This window comes from Ananas comosus, unplaced genomic scaffold, assembly GCF_001540865.1.
Source record: "Ananas comosus cultivar F153 unplaced genomic scaffold, ASM154086v1, whole genome shotgun sequence".
NCBI classification, from domain to species: Eukaryota; Viridiplantae; Streptophyta; class Magnoliopsida; order Poales; family Bromeliaceae; genus Ananas; species Ananas comosus.
The window spans coordinates 28,994-50,093 of NW_017893350.1; the positions used below are offsets into that span (position 1 = coordinate 28,994).

Below are 21,100 nucleotides of genomic sequence, written 5' to 3' on the forward strand. Positions count from 1 at the left end.
AGCTTTGTGTCCTCCGAGGTGCTAGATGCCGCACTGTCCAAGCCCCGTTCGCCGAAATCTGACGGGGACCGTATCTTCCGAGTAGATCGTGCCACGTTGATCGAGCCGAGAAGGTCGGTGTTGCAACGATAATTTCACGAAAAGTGCGAATTATTGTGCCGTTTGTCGTGAATTTGATTGGAAAGGTGTATTCGCCGCATATTTGCACGCGTTGGAAGCTTGAGATAGAAAATATTTCTGTACTTAAGGGACTAAATTGCATAATGTCCACATATCATATATAATATATATATATATTAGGTACTATATATTATAAATATGTGTGTGTGTTGGAAGCCTGGCTTCGTGAATACCCTAACCTTAGTTCTCCCTTTTTGCGCCCACTCACCTTTACCCCGCCCTGCCGCTAAGCTGCACGCCAGCCTGACCCTGCCGCCGACGCGGGCTCCGGCCGGCCACAGCAGCCAGCATGGCCACCTTCTTCTCTCTCTCCATTTCTCTCTCTGTGCATCTCGTCTCTTTCTTTCTCGTGTAAGAGCCGCACGGCCGAGCGTCGCAGCGGCAACTCGCCTGCGACCATGCGAGCGTCGACGCCGACTTTCATCGAAGCCTGCCCACGTCCCGGCGTCGCCGAGCGCCGCGCACCTTAGCTGGCCGGAATTGGTCTTCGAGGTCGAGTCTGGTCTGCTGCTCCCTGGCCGAGGCCCAGACACTAGGCCTGCGTGGCGCCTCCCCGCGGGCCGCCCGCGCCTGAGCCCGCTTCCGCTGAGCGTCGCCTGGGCACCATCGCCTCGGCGACCCCGTCCCTTCGCCGGTATCGCCGCCTACCACCCTGCCGCCATGCGAGCCGCCCGTCACCGCTCGACCACCCCGCGCCCAGACTTGTGCGCGCCGATCGTGACTCGCGCTTAATTCTCGCCACGTGCCACCAGTGCCCGACCACTCCGTGCCGCCGTCCCTCCGGCCTCAACAACCCCTCCGCCGCCGTCCCGGAGCCGCGCCCGACCGCGCCGTGGGCCGTAGCTCCTTGGAAACCCGAGCCTAGCTGGATGCGGGCTTCGTTTGACTCCGCCGGCGCCGCAGCCGCCTACGAGCCGTACGCGCTACGGCCACTTCCCGCAGCCGCTACTTGAGTGAGCACCTTGTTGCTCTTCCTTCCCGCACCCAATCCTAGCCACCTGCGCCGCCGCCGGGCCGCCGATTAGCCGGCCGTAGAGCATAGCTGGCTCCAGCCACGCTCAAGCCCGAAAATATGGCTTAGTTACGTGGGTTGATGTTACTGTGCTTTTCAGGCTTCTCCGATCCTATGCGGAAGGGAGCAGATGATCGCGGACTCATCGCCTGATTTCACCGTGCTCAACCGCTTGGTTCACGTCGGAAGGCCCCCGACTGTGCTATTTCGGCTCGATGTCGCTCCGTGCAGCCTTTCTTGGCTACTGTCTGTTCGGGCTGTGCGTTGTTTCCCGGCGATACCGAGGCGATCCTGATGCCTCCGGAGGTAAAGCACGGTGATCTTTGTCAGGCTGATCACTAGTGCTGCACCTCATTTAGGGTCTCGTGAGCGTGCGAATGTGTTAAAATTGAAGCATTTTAGTTTCAGTGCGCATTTTTCGTTGAACTCGCTGTCGATTGTGCGTTCCTAACTAAATCAGTGGCCGTCAAATTGCTCCGAAAAGCGAGCCAACGGCCTCCGCACGCCCTAGACCCTGTTGTCAGTAGGCCCGTGTCGTTTGAACTTGAATGACTCCTAGTGTGTGTAAACAGACCATAAAGGGGAGCGCCGAAACTTCGAGGCTATAATAACTAATAGTGATTTCGGAGTATTGCGGAAGGCTTTTATGGGACACTTAGTCGTTCAGGCTGCGTTTGCAGGCAGGATGAGTTGTGGTGACCTCTGGACTATGTCGCAAGCCCGGAGTCCTATTGCGAGGATCCGAAAATGCATTTCCGAGCGTTTTTCGCGGGAAATCCGCGCGATCAGAATGCGTTTTTCGATTCCGAAATTCTTCCGACAGCATACTGGGGATCATTTGTTTCGTCGCTGGACTCCTTATGGTCTGGTCACCGATCCAGAATCGTTTCGTGGGTTTCGGAAACGACTGGGAGCGACCGGTGAAGTTCCGGTGCGCCGTTTTCGGGACTTTCCGGTTTTTTTCGGTAATTAGTCAGTTTTGGGAAACCGATTCTCGTTCCCGGGTTTAATGTGTGGGGTTATCTTTAGGGTTTCTTTAGCTGTTGGTTAGACACTACCCCAGTGATCTCTACTTAGGTCCTGTTGACTGCTCTCTTGCAGTCCAGGAGACAGAGCCGCGACAGTTGTACAGGTGGCGACTTACTCGATCTCGACTTGTTGACTCGTGGTGCAATGCTCGGTGATGGTTCTGTACCCATTGGCTATTTGTTATATCCAGCTATAAATTATAATGTTGAGGTTTGCACGCTCTATCCTTACATACACCCCCACTTGTTGTTTGATTATACTCTACTACAATTTTCCAATGCTTAGTAAATCATGTGTAGGAAAATAGTCTATCTGTATGTGATACCATTTTTCCAATTGTTGCTCGCTACTTATCTATTCTGCCAATAACCCCTGTTTTATATTATAGAGAAGCGATTCTGTAATTAATCTTAGACTTAACGATCCTAGTCGCTCGATTCCTAGTCTTCCATATTTGTGACCTATTCGGCTGAGTTCCTCGATCCTTTGTTGTCTATACCGCTGAGTCGTATAGTCCCCTCGAGGTGTGGGATTGTCGCGGTTAGCTTCGACGGATGATTATACTTTACAGCTCATATCCTATACTTGGATAGTGGATTGTCGCAGCCCGTTTTTTTTCATATCCTATACTTGTGACTGATTGGTCGAGTTTCATATCCGTGTACTTGTGACTGATTGGTCGAGTTCATACCTAGTTGATCTATGGCTCAGTTCCTTGTGTGGTTCATTGAAGCAGTATTTTGCACTATGTTTGAAGCAGGATGTCGATGTTGGCCTCATCGCTAAGATTAGATCTGAGTGGTTCGGCTTCTTGTGCTTCTTTACAGTTGACGACGACTATGCGTGTCGATGGGCGCGGGACCCTGGGGGCAAGGATTGTTTCCGGGCTGGTTTGCCGACAGGGTTGATCATTGCAGCATATGCATTGACGCCCGATTACTCGACGCATTTCAGACGAAACACTGGCGTCGGATCCACCGCAGGAGTGCTCTTTCCGAAACCAGTGGTTTGAATGGTGACAACCCGTGAGCTCCTAAGGGGTTATATTGCACGGGAGAGTAGTAGTGCATTGGCTTTGAAGGTCTGGCGTGCTGACCAAGAAAGCTATTGGTCCAGATTGGGTACTTTTGGACTCTTGACCGTTTGACGCAATATGTCTACTAGTAGCAATCGTGCAGCAATATTTACAGTTCTTACTTTATAGTTGTCTTGTGCTACTATAGGTAGATATTATGTATGCTTTCCGGTCCAACAGTACAGTAACGGTAGCCGTTTAATCCAGTCGTAGGTTCTTACTTTCTTCAGTTTATTGCAACTTTTATTCGGTATATCTGCTCTTTACCTTATTATTTGCGACTACTAAAGTAAAGTTTTTCCCACCTGACAGCCTAATGTTGTTATTAGGCTCGTCTCCTGATCCGGTGAGTTACTCCGGACCTGCGCCCTTCATCGCTTGCGGTAGCCGGGACGCACACTCTGGTGGGAGGGGAGACATGTTTACATGTTCTCACCTCCCCCACCATTTTTCAGGTATTGCAGGCGATGAGTAGTGGGACGAGACGTGAGGTACGTGTGTAGCGGTCGATAGAGCTTCCGACCCAGGTTATTTCGGTATAGTTATTACCCTTATTATTTCAGTTGTTATAGCTTAGATAGTTATATGGTTCAGTATTTTTATTACATTTGAAAATATGGATTTTCGTGAATGTAATAAACGGATTTCAGAGAATCCCAATAAGCGTATGTCTTTCTCAATGTCATATGGATCTTAGCTCAGTCACTCCTGGAGTGTCTAGCCTGAGTTCTCCATTTGCTCACTATCTCAAGCGTCAAACGGTGATCTCACATCCGGCTCTTAATATACAGGCCATACGAATCGTGGGACTATTCGTATACGGTCTCATTAATGACCTCATCTTGGTGCCAACCAAGGCGACTTCCATTAATGCCTCAATTTTCGCTCGCTCTCTACAGCGCCGGAAAGAATGATTGCCCGTGTGAGAGGGCCAATCAGCCTATGACATACTATTAATCAGTTTAATAACAATGCACATGTACTAATTTTACCAAATATCTTTGCCAAAATAATAATTTGTAATTAAATAACCAAAAAATTATAAAAAAATAATCAACTGTCTACAAAATCAAATCCTACGGAGTCTAAGAGCTTTAACAGGAGCCAAAAAAGATTCTCTAACAATAGGCTTAGTCAGAGGATCTGCCACCATGCGACTTGTAGAGATGTGTTACAGGATTATTTCCTTCTGCGCCACTGCCTCACGAACAAAGTGATACTTTAAGTCGATGTGCTTTGTCTTGCCATGATATTTCGGGTCCTTTGTGTATGCAATCGCTGCCATACTATCACAATAGATCATTACAGGAACGAAAGTACAAGCGACAATCCCAATATCTCGAAGGAACCTTCTCAACCAGATAGCCTCCTAGGCTGCTACAGAACACGCCACGAACTCCGCCTCCATGGTGGAAAGAGCTATGCAGGTCTGTTTCTTACTACTCCAAGTTATGGCGCCATTGCCAAGCAAGAATGCATATCCTGAGGTCGACTTACGCTCATCTAGGTCACCAGCCCAATCCGCATCGCTATAACCGATGACATGTAAATCCATACCTTGATAGCACAGCATATAATCTATCGTACCTCTGAGGTAAGGAAGTATTCTTTTAACAGCCTTCGAGTGGTCCAATCCCGGATTGGACTCAAAACGGCTAACCAGGCCCACGGCATAGCATATATCAGGCCGAGTACACATCATAGCATACATTAGGCTTCCGACCGCATTAGCATATGGGATCCGATTCATCTTATCCTTCTCTTCAGAAGTTTTAGAGCACTGTTTAAGGTTCAAACTTTCACCTTTAGCAATAGGAGTGTTAATGGGTTTGCAATTGTGCATCTGAAATCGTTCTAAAACTTTTCTTAGGTAAGTCTCTTGAGACAGACCTAAAAGTTTCTTTGAACGATCTCGTAGGATCTTAACTCCGAGCACATAATTCGCTTCACCCATGTCCTTCATTTCAAAAATAGAGGACAACCACGTCTGAGTGGCGACAATCATCTCCTTATTATTCCCGGCCAATAGGATGTCATCAACATATAAGGAAAGGATTAGAAAAAATCCTTTGGACCGTTTAACATACACACAGTGATCTTCTTCAATCATCGTAAACCCATCTTCAGTGATGGCTCGATGAAATCGAATATACCACTGTCTGGAGGACTGCTTCAATCCATAAATGGATCGTCGGAGCTTACAAACTTTATGCTCCTCACCCTTTACAGAGAAGCCAGTAGGCTGATCCATATAGATCTCCTCATCCAGTTCTCCATTGAGAAATGCAGTTTTAACGTCCATTTGGTAAAGTTCCAAATCCAAATATGCGACAATGGCCAAGATCAGACGGATCGAAGCAAACCTTACAACAGGAGAAAAAGTTTCTTCGTAATCAACGCCTTCTCGTTGGGTAAAACCCTTTGCTACTAGGCGAGCCTTGTACCTATCGATAGAACCATCTGCCTTGCGCTTAATCTTGAGAACCCATTTATTCCCGATTGTTTTGCGCCCTGGTGGCAAGTCAACCAAGTCCGAGACATGATTTGACTTCATCGATTCTATTTCCTCCATCATTGCATCCAACCATTCCTTATGAGTAGGTAATGAGAGAGCCTCTTGGAAAGATTTAGGCTCATCATCATCATGTGCAGCAACCATAAAAGCCTCCCCCTCAATCTCAAAACGACGACGGGGAACGCCCACACGTGCGCTCCTACGAAGTTGAGGCTTCTTATCTAAAGGCAAGTCGCTCCCACTATCCCCAGGAGGTATCGGAGTCGCCTCCTCTCCCTCGACTGAACGAATAGAAGCGCCAATGTCAGAGTCATCCATCTCATGGAACTCAATTTCATTTCGAACCTCACTTCTATAAGGAAAATCCTCCTCGAGGAATTCAACATCTCATGACTCAATCTCAGTCAAACTTCCATCTGGCTGCTTTCCGATGAACACATATCCCTTAGACTGCTCAGGGTATCTTATAAAGATAAACTTCCTTCCTCTATACTACAACAAAAACGGTATATAGCGACATTTTTAAGTGTCGGTACAGATCAGAAAAAGTGCTGCTAGCTAAATTACCAACGCTTTTAAAAAGTGTTGCTATATGTGGCGTCGCTAGGTATATAGTGACACTTTTTAAGAATGTCGGTATAACCTAAAAAGAGTGCTACTAATATACCGACACTTATTTAAGCTTTTAGCAGCACATAAAAGTGATGCAAAATAATATTCTAGCAACACTTTTTTTTTTAATTTCAGCGACACTTTATAACTGTCCCATTTTTTAAAAAATATCCTATTTTTTCTTGATGCATCACAGTTTTTAAAATGTAATACCACTCCACAATAATTATCATCAAGCATATCTTTAATTTTATTCGCCTTGATTTGTATTAACAAAGAAAGCATATAAAAGAAGTTTTGTAGTCATACTAATTAATACCAAAATGTCTCAAAGTACTATCCATATATCTTTAAATGAGTATTTAGTCATAAATCACAGTAACAACAATTTCTAGCTTTTTAACCCAAGAGAAAGAGAAATAAAAATAAAAACTAATAATATCATATCAGATCCAGTCTTAGTGAACTTGGCAATTAAGATGTTGAACCTACAAATTCAACAATATTGAAATTAATAAAAGATTAGTCAAACAATCTTTTAACATGAAAACAAATTAAGATAAGTTTAATTTTTACCTGAAGGGCAACGAGATTATTGATGCATATTACGAGCGCTAGATGCGTCTGAAACCTAAACGAATAAATTTTCTAGTATTAAATAATCATTTCATCTTAAAAAAAGACATTATCCAACAATAAGCAAGACATTTTAAAGGTGATAGATTATCAGACTCAAAATCCAATTTAATGCATGCATCTCCATTTCGTATACAAGTAGTAATTAAGATGGTGACTCCCCAATCTATTGCACTTAATAATTTACCACAACTCATGAAGCATATGGCACCAATAAAAAGAGAACAACAAAAGAGCCAAAAAACTAGGACACATTGTATCATTTAATATTGTATCACTTTATCAGAAACAACAAAAGTTGTGGTCCCCCACCATATATGAACTTAGGAACTTTGACCACCAAAACTTTGAAACCAGGATAACATCCTAAGATTGGTGAACTCTTTTTTGGGACAAGTTTTATGGTTCAAAAGGACAAAAGAGATTGTCCTGAAATATCCTACATTTTATGGTTCAAAAGGACAAAAGAGATTACCCTCAAATATCAATTCACTTAAAAGATAGATGGAAAATATAAAACCAATTAAGTTAGAGCTAAAACGAGCAAAAGACATCTTAATTTCAAGAAATATAAGATATATTTTGCAAATAAATGCTCACCTTGCCTTAGATTAGGTCAGTACGTGCAGAAATATCAGTTAGTTTAATCGAGCCAGCACTAAACATCTGCCAATAAATTCAATTTCAAGTAAAAAGTACTACCGAATGAACTGCACTACCAACATGAAAAAACAATATAGATAAGCTGCCGCAAGAAATCAGATCTTGTGTGCTAATTTTAGCTAAAATGACAAATAGGAATATAAGAATTCAAATCGATACGCATCGACCCAGAAATTTCTGTCCAAACAAATGTCAACTGAATTCAGATAAGGACCTTCATAAAGAATGTATGATAAAGATTAAATGAAAAATTCAAGCACCTATACTTAAATGAAAGAAAATTTCAGCAACACCATATTAAGTTAACAGCGAAATTTCAGACCATATTAATTTAAGGGACAGAAAGATGGTTACAAATCGATCACTTTCGTGAAACGCTCATGGATGCGTTGATCAAGAAATCGCTCATTGCTGATAGTGCTCTCGGTAGAAAGCATTTCGGCGTCAGGTCATTATCTCTAGAATGGTCGCGACTTTCTAACTCTTTGCAGTGAATGTTTTCCAGCGCATGAAGCGTGAAAGTTCCCTGGTCAGAAACTAAAAGTTTAGATGCAGATACTGACTCCGTATAAGTTATCCCAGCCTAATAACGACAGTCCCTCCACATTCAATCTAAACCATATTAGAAATAACATCCAATGTCATTTCTCGTCATTAGAGTTCAGGCCGACAGTTTCCCAACCTCAAAAATTACATCATATATAAATCCCTATAATTCAAAAGAACAATCTACTAACATAATCATCGATGTATCAACAAATCATTGCAACCATCCGATATCACAATTCAGTATAAAGAAAGTGCTCTAACAGAAATTAAGCTTAATGATGCTAATCAGCTTATCAGATCCAAAACATCGTTTGTTATGTCTTATTGCATATTGAATAGATCAACAACATGATTAAGCTTAAAATCGATATCATTTAAATACTTAATTGAAAATCATTTTACTCCTTATTTTTTAAATCATATTCGCAAACTTCTAATGCACTTTGAAGACAAGGCAAAAAAGATCATACTGATATGATGAAATTCTCAGCATCGTAATAATATCACCTATTCACTTTGATGTGGTTAAATCCTGAATGAAAGTACCTGTCACCCCCAGGGTAACCACGCGATCATATCCGTAGACGTCACAAGACGCCGGTATTATCTGTGGTGGATCGCATAACACGCTTATTATATAAGGCTCTACAAAGTCAAATCGACAGGAAAGTAACCCATACGAAATCCTATCTCTATATCACAGAGCAAAGTTACAAGTCGATATAGACTTATACTAAAAATACAAAAGAAAAATACATCCAAAAATCTCGTCAAAAGAATAATCGACATACTGTGTTCACCGGTCCAAATATTAACATTTACCCACTGGGTAACAAAAGTAGATACAATGATATCTCTCTGATACATAGGAAACATTTCACCCTCGGCCATTTTGTAAAAAGCCCGAGTAGCAAGGAATACGAACCTAGCATTCGCTCCTAGCAATATCATAGCTAGGACCGACCCCATTGCCTGACGATCCCTATCCTCTCCTGAAGTAGTACTCTGTAGAGAGAACAACCTACCAAAAGGCATGAAACTATTAACAATAGTTCCCAGTGTAGCCGCCAAGCACTCTGCGAATTACACCACTTAGGCTCATGAATTGTCTAAATGAAAATAAAAGCAAATTTTTGCATTGATATAATTTTTCAATCTAACTAATAAATAAACATTGTAAGCATATGTAATAATACTTTCTACATGTTAATTGAATCAACTAATAACCATATTAACTTAGCATACTCTAACTGCAAGAGCATGAATACAACATGAACATAAGCAGCGAAATGTGTATAGTAAGCGTACTCTAACTGTACACTAGTAACTGAAAATATTCCATTGCTGTCAAATTCATTTTAGTAAGTTTTCCTTTTTTCATTTATTCCAGGACCCCCACAAGAATTCCAAGCTTGCGCCGTGGCCTAATGGCCCTGTGTAGTATATGCACTCCCACGCAAAATCCAAGTTCGTGCCGCCAATCCCGCACGGGTCGATGCAACTGTCGCGTAGGCCAACTCCGGTGTCCACCTCGACCGCTACCAATTGGCGTTCGCCCCGGCAGTGTTCAAGCAGACCGCCGAACGGCACAGACTCCTTCGCGTGCCAAGACTAACCAACAGATCAAATTGTATCAGAATTTACCAGGAATCAATTCATAATATACACGATCAAGGACACCAACTAGCTGCAGACAACCAAGAGCAAGATACGAGTATAGAAAATATACAAGTACATAAGAGAGAAGAGCTATCTATTACATTCAGTTGACATAAATATACATATTTAATTACATCCTTTACTTTCTCCCAAGAAAACATAAATACAATCACTCGAACCTCACCCTATACATCATCTACTCTCCAATATCAAAAGGGGTGATAGCTAATACAAAAGGGAGGTAGCTAATGCGACTAGAACGCCGGGCCCTTACCGCGATCCTCACGCTCACCGGGGGCACCCGAACTGGAACCTGTAGTAAAATGGGGGTGAGAACTAACTTCCTTAGTTCCCAGTGGGTTCGGCCGCCGACTCCGCCGATCTCCCCACTAGGTCCAAGCGGGCACAAGTAGAATTACCAATAGATAGATAATAGGAAAAGCTGTAAATGGCAGGAGTAAAGCTATTCTACTATGCCCAATCATAAATATATGATGCATGCACAATGAAATAGGTAAGCAACTAACCTGTTATCATGTCCAAAGATAAAGCTATTCCCTCGTTCGTTTATCTCATTTACTTGTTCATCAATCTCGTGGCTTACCCGAAGGCTCGCCTACAGCTCACTAGCCATCTCGAAGGTAGGGAGGGTCAACTCGCACTATGAACCGAGACCGTCTGGCGGGGCCAAATAGGCAAATCCCTTGGGACCCAAGATAGGCAATCCCACGTGACCAACATCCGGAGCGCACTACTTGTGTGGGGCTTCCATCACAAGATTTAAAACAGACCGTGAGCATGATCCAATCCTCATCTCGAGAATACCCTATCCTCTAGGGTTACAATCATTATATAGTCCATAGGTTTCACATACACTATTAACTAGATTGCCAATTGTCCATTTGTTCGCTATCGACTAGATGCCACTCGTTCATGGTTTACTATCGACTAGATGTCACTCGTTCTTTGTTCATCATTAGACTAACCATCGAGCCCATCATTTTCTCCACACTATAGGATTCACAAAACTCGACCCAATCCTCACCAATCCTCTATATCAAGTATCCAATACATGCTACGATATCATACAGGAAGGCATAAGGAAAGGCAATGCACAATAATCCTATAATGCAATAATACAAGATGCAGAATCAAAATGTACTTAGACATAGAAGGGAGCCCGATTGCTTCGGGATGGTCACCACCCACCTCTTGGCGATGCCGTGATGGTAGAAAACTCGACGTTGTGGTCCTTGCACGTCGCTTTAACTCCTCGGGGCGAAGCAAGCCCTCGAGTACCCAGTTCGGCGATAACTCCGCACTCGCTCGTCGAATCGGCAAACCGTCTTCGCCGACGCGTTCAGAGACCTAGCAATTAGGTTAGCGACCCAACAAATTAGATCGAAACCCTAGATTTGCCAAAATCCCAATTCTAAGCCCTAGGTCTCAACAACGGAGAAATCCGTGGTGCGAGCTTCGATTTCGAGCTCGAACCTTCTATTTACCCCTAATAGGTTCCATTTGAACCAATTCTAAGCAACAAAACCCAACCCTAAGAAACCTACCATAAGTGGCTTTGGAGTTTACCTCTAAGCCAAGCTCCAAGCTTGCCCTAACTTGAAGGAGAGAGGGAAGAAGACCTTCTTCTTCTTTTTCTTAGACTTCTCCTTCCACTTCTTCTTCTTTTCTTTCTTTTCTTTCTTTTCTTTCTTCTCCTTCTTCTTCTCCTTCGTTTCTTTCTAGAGAGAGAAAGGGAAAGAGTGTGAAAGAGAGAGAGAAAGAGCAGCTGAGAGGGAGAGAGAGGGGTCCCCCACCTCTAATAAAGGCCATTTTGCAAATAGCCCCCCCAACTTTTCACTCTCTGAACCAGCCCTCTCTGGGCATTTTCGCAGTGAGGGACCGGTCCCAGCTCGGGGAGACCGGTCCCCGAAGGTTGCCATTTCGAGCAGAGGGATTTTCGCGTTCGCGAACCGGTCCTTGCCTGAGAGACCGGTCCCCGGGGGACCGGTCCTTGTCCGAGAGACCGGTTCCCGAGAGCTGCATTCTCGGGACTTAGCCAAATTTTGGCTAAGTCTCGCCAGGCCAACGTTCGGGAACCGGTCCCTGCCCATCAGGGCAGGGACCGGTCTCATCAGAGACCTCCGCAACCCAGCCTGATGGGACCGGTCCCTCTCCGCCAGGGACCGGTCCCCGAGAGCATTTCTGCTCCAGTGCAAGTTTTGCACTCGTGCTCTCGCAGACCTCTCCTTAATGCACTTTATGCATTAAGATCACCTTCGGACTTTCCGAAGATTACGCACTCGACCACTAGTCGATTCTAATCGAAGTCTAATCCTCGAGTTTCGAGAATTNACTAGCATGCTCCTAGCAATATCTAGCTAGACGCGACTCCCTTGCCACGATCCCTAGTCTCTCCTGTAGATGACTCTGTAAAAACAACCACCAAAAGGGCATGAGAACTATTAACAATAGTTCCCAGTGGGTAAGCCGCCAGCCTCGGCGAATTACACCACTAGGCTCATGATGTGCTAAATGAAAATAAAAGCAGTAATTTTGCATGATATATTTCCAATGCTAACAAGTAATAAACATGTAAGCAACATGTAATAATACTTTCTACAGTAATGAATCAACTGAATACATAAAGCTTAGCAACTACTGCAAGCATGAATACAACATGAACATAAGCACGAATGTGTAAGTAACTACTGTACACTGTAACTGGAAAATATTCATTGCTGTCAAATGTCATTTAGTAAGTTTTCCTTTTTCATTTATCAGGACCTACACAAGGTAGTCCAGCTTGCGCCGTGCCTAATGGCCCTGTGGTAGTATACACTCCCCACGGCAATCCAGTTCGGCACCCAATCCCGCACGGGCGAGCAACTGTCGCGTAGGCCAACTCCGGTGTCACACCCCGTGACCGCTACCAATTTGGTTCGGCCCCGGGCGCGTCGAACAGACGCCGAACGGACAGGACCTCCCCTNGGAGACCGGTCCTTGTCCGAGAGACCGGTTCCCGAGAGCTGCATTCTCGGGACTTAGCCAAATTTTGGCTAAGTCTCGCCAGGCCAACGTTCGGGAACCGGTCCCTGCCCATCAGGGCAGGGACCGGTCTCATCAGAGACCTCCGCAACCCAGCCTGATGGGACCGGTCCCTCTCCGCCAGGGACCGGTCCCCGAGAGCATTTCTGCTCCAGTGCAAGTTTTGCACTCGTGCTCTCGCAGACCTCTCCTTAATGCACTTTATGCATTAAGATCACCTTCGGACTTTCCGAAGATTACGCACTCGACCACTAGTCGATTCTAATCGAAGTCTAATCCTCGAGTTTCGAGAATTCACTTCCTTACATCCGGAGTGCCGGCTTGTAGGGAGCTACCCTCACAAGCGTGTGCGAATGAGCACGATGGCATGCAAGCAAAGTCCACAGTCCAACATGTCTCAACTATCACAATTTAGCTCACAATATTCTCGCTCTGGATCCTTTGATCGGAATTTCAATATAACCAATATTGACAACAACTAGTATCCACTAGATTAATAACATGTGAGAGTAATGCTGATTTACATATGGCATTAGAAACTTTCTACTATCATGGCACTACCATTATAGTCATAAAACATGTTCTTGTTCTCAACTTTATAATCAATAAAGTGACGAGCATGTCATTGTTCTCTACGTTCTAGGAACATAGTAACTTGTACCAGAATGTCATTCAACTGAATTAAACATGAACATAAATACTTTATGCATGTGTGTGTCCACTCTACTTCATAGAGGTTCAAAGAAATGTTATGATGATATATCAAACCCTTTATTAATCGCATAATCATAAAAATGCGCTACTAAACCGATTCTATAGTTACATATAGAACATAGGGGAGCTTCACTTGCTCTGGTTAGGTCAAACCCACCTAGTACTAAGTTCAAATCAGTCCAAAGGAGTCCCGAGGATCAGCTCCACTAGGTCTCAATCCTGCTGAACACAAAGCATAAATATCGTATCAAAACTACAACCGAAATGTCCAATTTCGGCGCAATTGCACTTAGTACATAGTAATAGCTTAAATTCCTGTTTTGGCTCAGTTAATACTTCAAGTTAAGCTTCCAAAATCCCTCACGCATCAGCCGGATATAATCCGAAGGTCCGTTGCAAGCCCGCTGTGAACCATTCCAAAACGGCAACAAAATCGTCAAATACTAAGAAATATAGTCGAAATTTTGCGAATTCAGTTTTCTAACTGAAATTCCTGCTTACCTCAGGTTAGAACACATCTAGATCAGTCCCTAAGGTCACCAAGTAAGCTCAAAATGGTTCAAAAACCTGCTGCGAAGGAATCATTTCCAAACTGTATTAGTTACCTGATTAAACTTCATATAGATCCGAACTAGCTTCATAATTAGCTAATTATTTCTATCAAGTTTCAAAGTAGCATAACCCTGGTCTAAGGAGATTAATTCACAGCTAAATAACTCATCTTTAATTGCTGAAACCTCAGTCTAGCACAGCGAGAAGCAAAAATCCGAAATCAATACTCAATTTGACGACTAGAACGTCGATAACAAAAAAAAAAATTTGAGTCGATTACCTTATCGAACATCCAACCAGTACTCTACTGGTCCAAAGTTGCGAAAAGCTCTCCAAAATACTCCCTCATACGTCCATATAAGCTATGCGACGCTCGTAATCCGCGGAAAACCAACGTTGCGACGAAAACGAGCGAAATCGTCGAATTCTATGTAGAGAGAGAAAAACCCTAGAGAGAGAGAGAGAAAGTGAAAGGAGCTTTCTCTGAGCCTAGCAGCCTCCACTGAGCCTCCAGGGTCGTGCTGGAATCAAATAGATAGGGATCAAATATGAAATTACCAAATTAGCCTTGCTGCCACGTTTTACCATTGTGTACCGGTACACCATGATGGCTGTACCGGTACACCAAGCAGAAAACTGCTGATTTCGCCAGATCAGCGCACTTTCTTACTTTAAACCCTCCAATCACTCTTTAACTTGTTCAAAAACTTGTCCAAGTCATTTAGAATATGTAGGATAGTTCCACATTTTAATCCACACACTCGAACTCTGCAATTTGCGAAAGTTCAGTGTATTACAGTACCAGATCAAATACTTAAAAAGTAATTGAACTAATAATGTTAAGCAGTAGAGAGTATGGGATCTCTTAAACTTACCAGCTCAGTTGTCCACACATGGCCATCAGACCATTCCAAAGGAATGGCTTTTGATGGATCCCAAGAACTGATATTCGGGTCATCGCCAACGAGAAGAAACCGTTGACCAAACAGACATTCCTTGTGAAGAACAAATTTCACGTGCGACGTCTTTAGAGGAACTGCGATATGGCAGGGTTAGGCTAAACATTGTTATTGAACTAGAATGATGGTATCTCAAGCACAGAAAAGAAAAGAGTCATTCATATAGCTTACTTCCTATTATAGTCGAAGCGTCTGCAGCGTCCTCATCGGCTTGCATTCATTCAATAATTCAGACAACATGTAGTTCCACAAATATACCCCTTGTCAATAAAGAACTTTTGAGGAACGAAGAAAGAAATGGCTAAGAATAGAGAGTAGCAATTCTCACGTTTCTCACACCATAAGCTAACGTCGTAACAGAGAATGGAGTAGCAAAGATGAAACTAGTTACTGATATAAACTCTGCAGCAGCTCCAGAACAGAGATAAAGATCCAACAAATAAGGCCCACTTAATTACCAGTTTAATGACCAGAAAATGTCCCTAATTAGTTAGATAGGAAGAACAATAACTCATCACGGATGTTAAAAAAACGCAATCAAACAGTGATGTCCAACGTAATCATAATGTAATTAAAATTACACCGTCAATCACCGAACTTGATGGCTAAACACTACTAGATTTAAGATGAAGCTGAACATTATTATATTTAAGATGAAGCGGCAACTGAACCAGCCGACGCACCATTCCACAATCCACACTAGAGATATTAACCCATTAACCTGAGTTTGATGGAGTGACCAAATTAAATGAAATTTGGAGTCCAATGACTCAATTGCAACAGATCAAAGTCTAATAATCTAAACAAAATTTCACCACCAGTTCAGTAACCAGATAGTGCAATTTCCCCCAACTAAGTTATATGAATTGGATTTAAGATGAAGCGGCAGAGTAAGCATGATAAACTAGTTGAGGAATTTTCAGGTTCTCTAGTTAAAAATATAGTCATTTACTAGTAGATAGCAAAGATCTTCAAAGGCCTTGAAGTGGAAGCTAATTTGATTTCTAAACACCAATACCTTATCCTATGAATGATTGTTTTCTCTACAGGAATCTTGGTTCTGACCCAGGAAAAGATCAAGAATGTTTTACTTCTTATGCCTTTGAACAGAATAAAATTTCTGAATTAATAAGTGAAATGACGTTGCTTGAAAGACTCAAATAAAATGGAAATGAAATACCAGCACAAGAATAGCCCCTTGATATGATTTGTATTATTTAATACAATTTTGACTCTTTAATTCCCTGCTCTTCCTAAGATATTATGCGCAGATACACAAAGACATGACAAATGATTCATTGCCAAAAAAGTAAAAGTAAATTATACTAAGAGCTCAGAACTTATAGCACAATATTGAAGCGTAGTATATGCGTGTGTGTTTGTTCTTTTTTTTGTTTGGGGAGGGGAGGGGGGTGGCGCGAGTGGGGGGATTGGTTAATTTGTACTAAAAATTTAATACTTCATGGAGGTAATTAACCTCCAAGAGTTTCAAATGTCCTGTTCCTGATGCTTGATATGCCACCAAGTCGCCTAAGAGTAAACTTCATCTTCTTCTAAGCAATATATTAAAATCCCTTCAACAAATTTTTCCTACAGCAGCAGTAGAAGCGCCAAACTAGAGCTTCTGAAGCTCATAATCTCATTTGTGTTTCCTGTTACAACAGAAGCACTAGAATTTTCTATTTCTCAAATGCTTACCAGAGCTACAAATCTAGAACCCTAGATCGAAATTTAAACAAAAACTCAGTTGCCTCGCGCATCAAAAGGGAGAAGGTACCAGTCTCTCGTGGCGAAGAGCGCCGTGCCGTCGACGGCGACGGAACCGTCTGCCAGATACCAGCAATGTTTCTGCTGTGGCGTGCTCACCATAAGCAGAAAATTCAATCTAAGCAGGGTTAGATTGAAACAGTAACAGAGACCAAATCAATCACATGCTCACCACAAGCAAGGTTATTGCTTTTTTACCAAGAAAAATTTTGTGATCTCGAACAAACTTCGTAAAAAACCATCAAATTTCGATCCATTCAGCATAAGATCAATAAACGAATCGAAATATCTCTAGAGTTTCGTGTCCTCATCTCGTCGGTTTCGTAATCGACGGAGCTTGGGGCACGTGATCACACCTCCTCTTCCTCTTCCTCCTCCTCCTCCTGTTCCCCCGCTGAACCCTTGCTCCCAATCTCGTCTCCCGCGTCGGGATCGGGTTTGAGATCGGCATTCTTAAGCATCTCGAGCGTTCTCTGGCACTGCTCGAGCATCGCCTCTAGGGTGCGCCGCCGCACGCAGACTTGCTCCTCCGCCGCGCGCGGCGGAGCGCACGGGCTCGGCCGCCGCCGCCGCCTCCATGGCGACGCCGTAGAAAACCCTAAGAAGGAAGGGATCGTGGAAGCCCCCATGGCATAAATTTCAACAAAGAGATATCCACCGCACCATGCGGAGCTCGAGCTCGGAGAGGGGGAGGAGAGGGAAGAGAGAGAAGAGGTCGACGTTGAGGCGTTCCTGTGAGGTCGACACAGGGAAGGGGCTACGTCGGAGGAGGAGGAGGAGAGCAAGGGCCTCTCTAGGGTTTCGAGAGGTCGGGTGAAGGGAGAAGAGGGATACGACCCCCTTTTGTTCTCTTTTCTTTTTTTTTCTTTTTTTCTTTGTAATTGAGGTTTTTATTTGGACCTTGTTAGTTTTTTTTTTTTTCTAATTTTAAGTTTTTGAACATATCGTGGGACACTTATACTAAAGTGTCCCAAAAAAGTCTCTACAACCTAGTTTTGTTGTAGTGCTAGGACTCAACTTTCCATACTTGTGAGAAGTGTTGTGTACATAAGCTGCCGAACCCCAAGGACGCAGGTGCTCCAAAATTGGTTTCCTGCCAGTCCATAATTCATAAGGAGTGGAAGATACTGTTTTGGAGGGTACACGATTAAGAATGTAGGCAGCAGTTAACAATGCGTCTCCCCAAAAAGAGACAGGCAAATTTGCTTGCGCCATCATTGACCTAACCATGTCAAGCAAGGTGCGATTTCTTCTCTCCGCTACACCATTTTGCTGCGGAGTGCTATGAATTGTCAGCTGCCTGATTATTCCCTTTTCATCACACAATTTTTTAAATTGTTCAGATAGATACTCGCGACCTCGATCAGTTCTTAAGCATTTAATTTTCATATTTAACTGATTCTCAACCTCATTTATATAACGTCTGAAACAATCCAATGCTTCAGACTTATGGGAGATCAGATAAACATGACCGAAGCGCGTATGGTCATATATAAATGTGATGAAGTAAAAAGCACCATGTCTTGCCCTCACACTCATTGGGCCATAAATGTCGAAATGGATCAATTGTAAAGGAAATCCTGCCCTAAAAGCTTTATTAAATGGTTTTCGGGTCGCTTTTTCCACTAAACAATGTTCACATGTGGGCAGGTCGACTTTAGTGAGCGAGCTCAAAAACCCGTCTCTAACTAATCTAGTCATTCTATCCTGCCCAATATGACCAAGACGTGCATGCCATTTAATTGAAACATTGTGATCATTCTCAACAGAAGATAGCAGGGAAAAAGAATCACTATTATTAATATTATAATCAATGTCCAAAACCATAAAACCATTTGACATAAAACCTCTCCCATAATAAATAGTTTCAAGATGAATCTTAACTACATCGCTCTCAAAACGAAAAGAAAAACCTAACTGTAGCATAGCAAGAATAGAAAATAAGTTCCGCCATATTCTTGGAGCATAAAGTACATCATGTAGGTATAAAGTTCGACCACCTTGTATGATCAACTTGTATGTGCCAACGCCTAACACATCGACACTTGAATCGTTCCCCATGTATACTCTTCTGCTCCCAGCAGGCACACGACGGTACTCGACGAATCCCCTCTGATCCCTCGCTACATGGTCTGTTGCTCTTGAGTCTACAATCCACACAGGAAGAGATTCAGCAACAAACGTGTTAGAAGAAACAAAAGAGCGAGAATCGGGATAGAGATGTACCTTCTTCGGTTCAGTACAATCACGAGTGAAGTGTCCGAGCTAATTGCAGTTGAAACAAGTCATCTTTGACTTGTCCTTCTTGCCAACTCGTTTGCTTCTCTTTCTTTTAGTGCTCTTCGCGTTCTTAGGCGCGGATCCGCTACGATTTTGAGCCCCAGTAGTCCTCTTTCGCTTAAACCCAGATGTCCTGCGAAAGTTTGACTCAGCAGCATTGGCAGTTGGAGTTTTAATAGCCTCAAGGCGCTTCTCCTCCACTCCAAATGCCGTGCAACAACCTCAAAAGTTTTGATATTGTCATTATGGGTCAAATTTACTCGCATATGTTCCCACGAATTGGGAAGGGAGCGAATCATAGCTTGAATATGCTGCTCATCAGTCAAGGTGCCGCCGGCCGACTTTAATTCGCGAATTATGTTCGACATTGTTCTAACGTGCTGTTTCATAGTCTGATCGGCATGCTTTTTATAACTGTCAAACCGCATAGTCAGACTGCGCAACCTTGTAGCCGAAGTTGCACCAAATTTTGCTTTGAGAGCCTCCCACATGTCATACCTAGTCGGATACTGCTCACACTCGCACAAGAGATCATTCTGCATACTGCTCAGCAACGTGATGCGAGCAATGCGATCTTTTTTGAGCCAATTATTATAGGCTTTCATATCTCGGTGAGCCTGGGCACCGATGCCCTCTGCGGGTAGGCCCATTTTATTACTCAAGTTTTCTAGAACCTCTTGCTCAGCGAGAACATATTGAATTTTACGATACCAAATATCATAATTGTCACCATCCAATTTCTCGCCCTTATTTAAATCCGCAACAATTTGTTTGGAAGCCATCAAATCTCACTTTGTTCATGCAATGCGCAGAAAAGAATATTTTAAAATTAGTACACGATACATGTATTCAATTTTGTCGCATCTCTAATTAAATAAATTAAAAAATAGATCATACATGCGTAAAGAAAAATTTCGCTATGCTCGTAATCACATCACACACCATATGTCAATTTTTTTTTTAAATTATATAATTAAGATGCACAAAAATGTTTGGGAGTAAAAGCATATAATTTACTCAACCAAAAGGAAAGCCCACTTAATAAGGCATGCATTATGACAATAAATTTTATCTATACATCATAAAAAATATATCATAATATTCATCATGCATGCATTATATGTCTCAAAAACATATTATTCATGAACAAGAATTGTATATGCAAAAAAAATAAAATAAAATAAAATAAATCTCTGCAGGTCTGAGTGACAGCGGGCCCCTTCATGGGTCTGCCTACGCGGCTGGCAGGCGCGTTGGCCCGCAAGGGCCGTATGGCCCGCAAACGTGTGGCCTGCGTGCGGCCCGCGCGGGCTGCGCAGCCTGTGCGCAGGGCGCGGCCTGAGNGCTCGGCCCGTGAGGCCAGCGAGGCCCGCACGGCCCAGGAGGCCCGCGCCGGGTGGGGTGGCCTGCGCGCGGCGCGCAGCCAACACGCGGCCCGCGCATGGCCCCCATGGCCCGCGGCCTGCACGTGGCCCGCGAGGGCTGCTCAGCCTGCGCGCAGCCCGCGAGGGCTGCTCAGCCTGCACACCGCCCGCGTGGCCCGCGTGGCCTGTGGCCTACGCGCGGCGCTCGGCCTGCGCACAACTCGCGTGGCCTGCGCGGCCTACATCCTGCGCAGCCCGCGTGGCCTGGGCGCGGCCCCCGCGACTCGCGGGGCCCACGACTTGCGCAGGGCTAGCATGCGACGTGCGGCCCGCGCTAGGCCCGCATGGCCGGTGCGGCCGACATGCACCCCCACGCCGCTCCATGACCGGAACAGTAATTTTTTTTTTTTAGATAAACTTCAAAAAATCATATTTCGAAATTTAGAACTCCGATTCATGCAAGAAATATATCGATGGAAAGCTTGTGAG

General features: G+C 43.8%; 1 long non-coding RNA gene across 1 annotated transcript; it reads right to left on the minus strand.

Moving 5' to 3' along the window:
* Positions 1 to 6,732: 6,732 nt before the first annotated feature.
* On the minus strand, positions 6,733 to 15,408 carry LOC109705742. Its single transcript, XR_002214862.1, has 4 exons — positions 15,372 to 15,408; positions 15,117 to 15,277; positions 7,000 to 7,054; positions 6,733 to 6,911 (listed from the first exon to the last, which is right to left on the minus strand). It is a non-coding gene; the product is annotated as an uncharacterized LOC109705742 (long non-coding RNA).
* Between the last annotated feature and the right edge of the window lie 5,692 nt (positions 15,409 to 21,100).